General features: G+C 41.4%; 1 protein-coding gene and 1 non-coding gene across 2 annotated transcripts in view; both read left to right on the plus strand.

Moving 5' to 3' along the window:
* Nucleotides 1–4,606: 4,606 nt before the first annotated feature.
* Nucleotides 4,607–4,678, plus strand: trnae-uuc. The gene has a single exon. It is a non-coding gene; the product is annotated as a tRNA-Glu (tRNA).
* Nucleotides 4,679–7,068: 2,390 nt separating this feature from the next.
* LOC123491652 (fatty acid synthase-like) overlaps nt 7,069–9,001 on the plus strand; it is a 21,960-nt gene continuing 20,027 nt past the window's right edge. Inside the window, exon 1 of the mRNA XM_045223233.1 lies at nt 7,069–7,821. The gene's annotated coding sequence lies outside the window, so the exon portion shown is untranslated. The remainder of the gene's footprint in view (nt 7,822–9,001) is intronic.

A 9,001-nucleotide genomic window follows, 5' to 3' on the forward strand; every position in this document is an offset into this window, starting at 1 on the left:
TTATTTATTTTTTATTTTTTTGTGGGGGGTTGCCTGTTTTGCATGTTATTTTGGCATTAATACGTGTCACATATCAGTTTGCAAACAATGTTAAAAAAAATCACAAAAATAATTGAGTTAATAAAGCCACAAAGAAACATGGTCTCTTTTTTTGCTTTCTAGAGTTAGGCAGCTCCTAACTACAGGTGTTTCAAGCTCAGTGCTTTCTGTGGTGGTGGGGCAGCCAGCTGAAAATACTGAGAGTAGGGGTTGGTAATGTTCTCTAGTTGCGCCGTGATTGGATCAGTGTTCTGTCACTCATGGGGACACTGCGTCACCGCCAAGTCTAAGGGTAGAGTTAGAAAATTCAAGCCCCTTGGGTGCTGCCATAGAGTTACATTAGAAGTGCCCATCCAAGAAGGCTCAAAGTCATTGGCCACAGATAAAATGACGTCAAATCTTGTTATATCTACAGCAGCTTTGATTGGGACTGATCATAATAATAATATGCCATTTAGCAGACGCTTTTATCCAAAGCGACTTACAGTCATGCGTGCATAATTATTTATTTTTTGTGTATGGGTGGTCCCGGTGATCGAACCCACTATCTTGCCATTACAAGCGCCGTGCTCTACCAGCTGAGCTACAGAGGACCACATGTCAACATCATACTTTCAAAATCTTAGCTAGCAGTCATCATCATGAATCAAGTCAACAATCTACTGGCAAATCCTTTTTAATCCATGTCATATGAAGATAAATAATGAAGAGAAATTATAGATAAAACATATAGGCGCTCATAAACATTACACAGCAAGCTGGAAATCGCAAATTCAACAATGAGTGGTTTGGCAGGAATCAGCGGCTAACTGCAAGCATTGCAAAGCAATCACTAGCCTGCTACTCAGTGGAGTGGCTGTGTGGTCCCAAGTCTGGGACTAAGGGTCTCTTTTCCAAGTTTAAAATGATAAACATTCAACATTAGCCATATTGTCAATGAAGCATGATTTTCCGACTGGGAAAATACATTTTGAACTGTCATCCAACGCGGAATTGTAAATCCGGAACTCGGCTCTTTCTAGAGCTACGACCTGAAGATCACTGAGGTCATCATGATTCGACCTTGTTTTTTTCAGAGTTCCCAGTTGTCTTGAAAGCATCATAAATCAAGAGAATGCCAGACTTTGATGACAAAATCTGCCCACGAAGGACCACCGCGCCACCTTCCTGTTCAAGTGAGCACAGTACAACAAGGTGAGTCCAAAAATGTATTGTATGCTCTGGCATAAATTATGTAATATGCTAGGGAGATATGTACAGTTGAAGTCGGAAGTTTACATACACCTTACCCAAGTACATTTAAACTCAGTTTTTCACAATTCCTGACATTTAATCCTAGTAAAAATGCCCTGTTTTAAGTCAGTTAGGATCACATCTTTATTTTAAGAATATGAAATGTCAGAATAATAGTAGAGACAATGATTTATTTCAGCTTTTATTTTATTTCATCACATTCCCAGTGGGTCAGAAGATTACATACACTCAATTAGTATTTGGTAGCATTGCCTTTAAATTGTTTAACTTGGGTCAAGCGTTTCGGGTAGCCTTCCACAAGCTTCCCATAATAAGTTGGGTGAATTTTGGCCCATTGCTCCTGACAGAGCTGGTGTAACTGAGTCAGCTTTATAGGCCTCCTTGCTCGCACACGTTTTTTCAGTTCTAACCACACATTTTCTATAGGATTGAGGTCAGGGCTTTGTGATGGCCACTCCAATACCTTGACTTTGTTGTCCTTAAGCCATTTTGCATTGTCCATTTGGAAGATCCTTTAGCGACCAAGCTTTAACTTCCTGACTGATGTCTTGAGGTGTTGCTTCAATATATCCACATAATCTTCCTTCCTCATGATGCCATCTATTTTGTGAAGTGCACCAGTCTCTCCTGCAGCAAAGCACCCCTACAGCATGATGCTGCCACCCCCGTGCTTCACGGTTGGGATGGTGTTCTTCGGCTTGCAAGAAGCCCCCTTTTTCCTCCAAACATAACGATGGTCATTATGGCCAAACAGTTCTATTTTTGTTTCATCAGACCAGAGGACATTTCTCCAAAAAGTACGATCTTTGTCCCCATGTGCAGTTGCAAACCGTAGCCTGGCTTTTTTATGGCGGTTTTGGAGCAGTGGCTTCTTCCTTGCTGAGCGGCCTTTCAGGTTATGTCGATATAGGACTCTGAGGTCTTGGCTGATTTCTTTTGATTTTCCCATGATGTCAAGAAATGAGGCACTGAGTTTGAAGGTAGGCCTTGAAATACATCCACAGGTACACCTCCAATGGACTCAAATGATGTCAATTAGCCTATCAGAAGCTTCCAAAGCCATGACATAATTTTCTGGAATTTTCCAAGCTGTTTAAAGGCACAGTCAACTTAGTGTATGTAAACTTCTGACCCACTGGAATTGTGATACAGTGAATTATAAGTGAAATAATCTGTCTGTAAACAACTGTTGGAAAAATTACTTGTGTCATGCACAAAGTACATGTCGTAACCGACTTGCCAAAACTATAGTTTGTTAACAAGAAATGTGTGGAGTGGTTGAAAAACTAGTTTTAATGACTCCAACGTAAGTGTACGTAAACTTCTGACTTCAACTGTATACTGTAGCTAAGAAAGTAATACTAAGTGTATGTTGTGTAGTAAGCTGTTAGTAGCCCGTGTGCCTCACCCTAATAATTTGGTCTATTTTCCCCTCTTAATTTCACCTAGTGTTCTGACTTGGTGGTGCACATGTAGCCTATAACCTGTTTTAGAGAAATGTAATCATTGAATATTGTAAGAGCTTTCATTGTCTGCTTATATGCCCCCTTTATTTATCCTACGGTTCTGACTTGGTGTACAGGGAGAACACTGTAAGAACGACCCATGTTCTGAATTCTGTCACTGTACATTTCAAAAGTGCTAAACAAATATTTGTATTGACTATGTCTGTCCTAGCTCGCTCATTAATGTCTTAATCGAAATTACGGATTGCCTCTCATCCGCTTGTCGTCCCCTTATGCCTTAGTTTGTACATCTCAATTGTCAGTAGAAACCACATTTCTTTAAGCAAGTCAGCCATGTAAATGAGGCTGAATTAATTCTTTCTCTGCCCGACAAGGCTCCGCTGATAGCCAGGTGTAGCAGTGGTAAGATGTTGGGACTGCTGTTGGGATTCTGCTGTTGGGACAGCTTTTGTCACCGTTATAGTGCAAATAATGTATTGTTTAGTGTTGTGTTGTGTAGTGGCTTTGCTGGCATGCATCCCACAGTTTTTGTTTTGTTTGCCCCACCAAGATTGACATGCTAAAATCGCCACTGGGGAAGAATCAGAAAGATCACTACTGGAATTCTTAGTATTTTGGTTGTTATCAGTAAAATACATTCTCAGAGCAGGCTCAACTTGTCTGACTGCCATGAATGCCATAAATTGTCTGTCTTTCACTTAAACAATGGGGAGGAACCAGAAAAATCAGAACCAAAAAATAAGAAAATCAACTGCCCTTTGGGGCAACCTCACTTGGCCCAGGCAATAGAGTAACCCTTTATATCAATCCCTGCTCTCTCTCTCTCTCTCTCTCTCTCTCTCTCTCTCTCTCTCTCTCTCTCTCTCTCTCTCTCTCTCTCTCTCTCTCTCTCTCTCTCTCTCTCTCTCTCTCTCTCTCTCTCTCTCTCTCTCTCTCTCTCTCTCTCTCTCTCTCTCTCTCTCTCTCTCTCTCTCTCTTTCTCTCTCCATCCATCTATCTCTCTCTCGCTCTCTTTCTCTCCATCTCTCTCTTTCTCTCTCCATCCATCTCTCTCTCTCTCTCTCTTTCTCTCTCTCTTTCTCTCCATCTCTCTCTCTCCATCTCCCTTTCTCTCTCTGGGTGTACTCTGTGAGTCACACAATTATAAGCCAACTGGTCTGTCTGCATTGTATTGGGCATTTAGCACTTAGCAGATTATCACAGGAAGCCTAGTATTACTCTGTCACAACATATACACACCAAGGTTAGCGACATCAGTATGTATTAACTAGACCACAGACCGTAAGGCTCTTTGTATGAGATGATGATAGTGTTAATCATTTCACATAGCTGAGGTTTAAATAAAGACAGAGTGGCAGTCTGGCCACAGAGGAGGAGGGAGGTTGCCCAACTTGTGGCCTTGTATCTGTCCCAAATAGTACCCTTTTCCCTATATAGTTCACTACTTTTGACCAGAGTCCTATGGGCCCTGGACAAAATGTGTGCAATACATGGGGAATAGGGTGCCATTTGGGATATAACCTTGTATCTGGGGCCAGATCACAGAGGTGACAGGGTGAAGGCTCTGACCAGGCACAGTTCTACACTGGGAACAATTTCTCAATCAGTGGACAGTGGAGAAACTCATGGTTTAGGTCTGGCTCTGTTGAAAAAAAGTGTTGTCTGCAGAGCCCAGGGCACTGGCCAGGCCTGGCTGACACACAAAGCCACTGCCTGCTGGAAGAAGTGCTGACTGATAGCCTGGCTCTATTGCCCCAGCAACAGCCACTGCAACAGGTCACAGACAGCAGTGATGGTCATCCAACACAGTGTGTCCATCTTTCAGATTAGATTTACAACTACAACTAGCTCAGTAGCTCAGTTGGTAGAGCATGGCGCTTTCAACGCCAGGGTTGTGGGTTCGATTCCCACGGGGGGCCAGTATGAAAATGTATGCACTCACTAACTGTAAGTCGCTCTGGATAAGAGTGTCTGCTAAATGACTAAAATGTAAATTTAGATCAGAGGCATTGCTTCACAGTTAGCCCAGCAGTAGACTGCCAAGAGTTTCCACATTATGCTGAGTAAACGTTGAGAAGAAGACACTCTGGGGCTGGGGCTGGGGCTGGGGATGATGGGGCTGGGGTGGATGGTGGAGAATGGGGCTGGGGAGGGGAGGCATGCAACACACAAGTATACCATCAGAGACTTCAACTAATCTTTAGAAGCTTTGTTATAGTTAAGCAACGTTCATAAAGTTGTGAGTTGAATGAGATTGTTACTAACACTTACTTAATAATTAATATATGCAGACGCTTTTATCCAAAGTGACTTACAGTCATGCGTGCATACATTTTACGTATGAGTGGGCCAGAAAGTATTTAGTACTTTGTCAGGAGAAGAGATTGCTAACGAAGGTGTTGTACAGTAGTATATAGATCATGGAGACCATGGTGTGATAAGCCTCTGCCTCTCTGTGCTGTGGAGAGACATTCAGACAGGCACAATGTCAGCTCTGTCTCTACCCAGCCATGCAGCCTCTCTGCACTGCAGCCACTGTCAGTGGCAGTCCCTTAGGCCTCATCCCCACAGATGCTTTCAGTGCTGCCCGGTACAATATAAAAGACTGATGGATACTTTCTGGTAGGCTAACAGAATTCAAAACAATCTGTAACTGTTGGCAGTTGGCATGAATACCAACGTACGTATTAGGTAGAAATTGCATGTAAATACCTAGTGATTTCTGTACTGTAAACTAGAGTGCTAAAGTAATATCAGAGGCTGGTGCAGAAGGTAATGTCTTGGCAAGGCCACCAGGGGAGTGTTTCTGGCAGCAGAACCCGTCTGGCACCCAGGCTAGGTACATACAGTTACTACCTGCTCGCTGGTAAGGCCAGGGGACCACCTGGCTTTACACTTCAGGAAGTAGAGGGCCAGGGGACCAGCTGGCCTTACACCTCAGGAAGTAGAGGATTCATTTAAGTGTATATTGTGTTTCCTGTCACTGATGCTCACACTGAAAAGCACTATTTTGTGTGCTTTTTTCATGTTTTTCTCCCATCATGACAAATCTAGTGTTTTGTGCTCTTGTTTTACGGGTCCTGAACAGGTGTTGATATCTGTGTTGATTTTATAACAATAAAACATTAATTCAATTTTTAAATTTTCTGAAATGTTTCCTTTATTGAGAAGGTGTGACACCAAACCATAATTGATACAAATCTTATCTAAAAAGGGACCTTAGGAAATATGAATATGTTAACACATTATGTACATATTTCCACATGATTTCTTCAGGTTATCTTGGTTAGTATTTAGGTCAGTAAATAAGTCAAAGATACTGACTAGTAAAGTTTTTCTCGACATCATGCCATCTTCACCATTGAACTCTAGTAACCCCAACAGCATTTCTGATTATATCACCATCCTTGCTGCCCTGGCAACAAGCTCCTCCCTTCACTGTCATCACATCACCCTATCCCCTAGCAACACCCTCACGCCCACACACCCCTGCTCTGTGATTGGTTCATTTTCACATCTGTAAAATATCACAACTAGCTATGATCACGGCTGTCAGGATTTGGGTGTGTACTAACTACCAAGTTTGTCAGCACTAACTGTACATTCGCCATAATAACCTGTTTCAGGTGTGTCGATATGGTGGCTCAACAAGTTGGCAGGGGTAGGCCGTCATTGAAAATAAGAATTTGTTCTTAACTGACTTGCCTAGTTAAATAATGGTTAAATAAAATTAATAAAAAGTTAATCCTACAGAATGTCAGTGGCCAACTGACTGGGTAAATCATTCAGTAATAAGCATTAATAAACCATTTTATTAACTATAAAATAAATACGTATTTAGTTATTTATTAACATTTATACTCCTTATATTATGAGCGTTACAATTCATTAACATTTACATTTTAACGTATAAAACATTTATAAGCAAATATAAACATTTCATAATGGCTTATTCATGAAAGTCATTATAAATAGTTACCAAACCTATAGTTAAACAATACAAAAGCCTCTGAATACTTGGGTGCAATAACATAAATGACTATCTCTCTATACATGATAAACAATGGGAATAAAATATTTCAATGATTTAAAAATTAAATGTTATATGGCTATGACTCCCTAAATTCGGTCAGGTGATCGAACACGTGTTGATATATGATTTTTACAATGTCAACCACAGGTGACCATGCAATTCTTACTAATTATATTAAACATAGTATTTATTGGTCTAGTCTGCGCTAGTAAATTTCAAAATACAGTACATATACTGTAAAGAATACATTCATTTATTCAATCATGATTAATAGGTTAGGGGAAAATATTTACCTGATGTAGGCTACATCCACCATTCTTTAATGGTATATCCATCTCCAATAAATTGCATTGCAAAAAATCATACACATTATGTATAAAAAGGGGGAAAAATCTAATTGATCAAGATTGTCAAATATGTGTTTCCCAAAGTCCATGGACTATTGCAACTGCATGTATCCTCCTTGCTGCAAGATTTCGAAATTAGTTATTGTTCAATCAGAGTGAAATCTGAACACGGCTCAGGTAAGTGATGGTTCTGCGCTTTGAACCTGAGTGATGGACTTGGCTTTGGGTTTAACCAATATAAAACGGCTGGGGAAACTGAGCTAGGTTACTGGTGCACTCAGAGGATCCATCAAGTTCTACCCGAATGAACTACAGTAACCTTGCCATCGCGTTTCTTCCGTTTTGTTTCTCCCAAATCTACAGCGGCGTTCAGCGAATCACCCCATCACTGGCTGAGACTAGGAGTCCTGCCTCTTTTCTCATTGGACTGAACAGCCCAGAGAAGCTGTCAGCCCATGTGGCGTGGCCGCGGAGTGCATGTCAGACATTTCCATGAAACAGAGAAAGGGAATAATAGAAGCGAGATAAATTAGAAGGGAACGGCAGCAGGGACACACAGGCAAGCGCGCTCTCACCGACGGAAAATAAGGCATTATCGAGGAACATTTTACTAACCGTTTCCTGACTAACATTTCGCACTCCCTTTGGTGGTTTCTACGGATATTAAAACACCTAACTACAAGTAAGTTGTTCTGATATTGCGAGAATATCAATGCTTTACCGATGGTCTTTTGCTCTAGCTTCTTCATCAAGTTAGCCGATGAGATGTCCATGATGACCGGCATAGTAGAAATAAACATAAACGAACTGGATTTCCTCGATATCATTTAGCTGGTTATTATCAGTTACACACTTCCTCGTTACAATGTTCATGCATTTTAGAGTTATATTAGCTAGCTGACTAATTCTCAGAAATAGCGACATTTAGCGAGGATAACTAGCTCAAGCTTTTGTTTCAAGTGCAATTTCAAGTTGAAGCCAACATGACTCCACAGTGATGCGGCTACCTCTGCTAGGGCTAGGCTAGCAGTTGTCTTGCTCAATAAAACAATACGTGGTCATCACTGCATGGATGCAAAGTTAGCACGTTTTAATCAATTACTATTCACTGATACCCTGGTTTTTCTGCTTGCTAGAGTGTTTGCGTGTCTTGTGTCGCTGGTCTAAATTTGGTAGCAGCACGAGATACAGGAACAGGCTGCGCATTTAACAGGTCTAGTTGAGGAGGAGCACTAAGGCCCATTAATGATATAGGTCTACATGAAAGGGTAATTAATAATTCAAGTAAATGTCTTTCGTTTTTTTTTGCCAGGTGTGGTGCTGCCTGGGATGGGTTGGATGCATATTGCCTACATTTTGAGAGCCTTTTTGCTTAAGCTACCCTTTCTGATCCAATTTTGGTTGAATTTTCTGCATGTTTGACATCTAGTCTAGTGGGAACTCAGCATTATACAGTTTGCTCACCCTCTTACTGTAGTCACGTGATGAGTCATATTGTAAAACACAATCACTTTCACTGTCAAGTTCAACCCCTGTCACCTTCCTGAACTTTACTTAAGCAGGCCTTAGCTAGTCGCTGAGGGTCTAGTATGAATCTGAGGTTTTGTGCCTAAACCATTGAAAAGAGATGGCCTAATCTAACTGCAGACTAATACAGAGGAATACACAGACCACTATCAGAAATGGATACCAATGTTTGGTGAGCCTACCCATCCCAGTACCCTAGCTCTCTATACTCTCCCAGGTGAGAGGCAAGAGAAGGCCCATTCTGAAGCCTAGGTGTGGAATTTACCATGCTGCGTGTGTCAAGCAACCTTTCCACATGTGACCTATCTGGACAAATCACCAACAGAGCTCTGTCC

This window comes from Coregonus clupeaformis, chromosome 1 (assembly GCF_020615455.1).
Source record: "Coregonus clupeaformis isolate EN_2021a chromosome 1, ASM2061545v1, whole genome shotgun sequence".
NCBI lineage: Eukaryota > Metazoa > Chordata > Actinopteri > Salmoniformes > Salmonidae > Coregonus > Coregonus clupeaformis.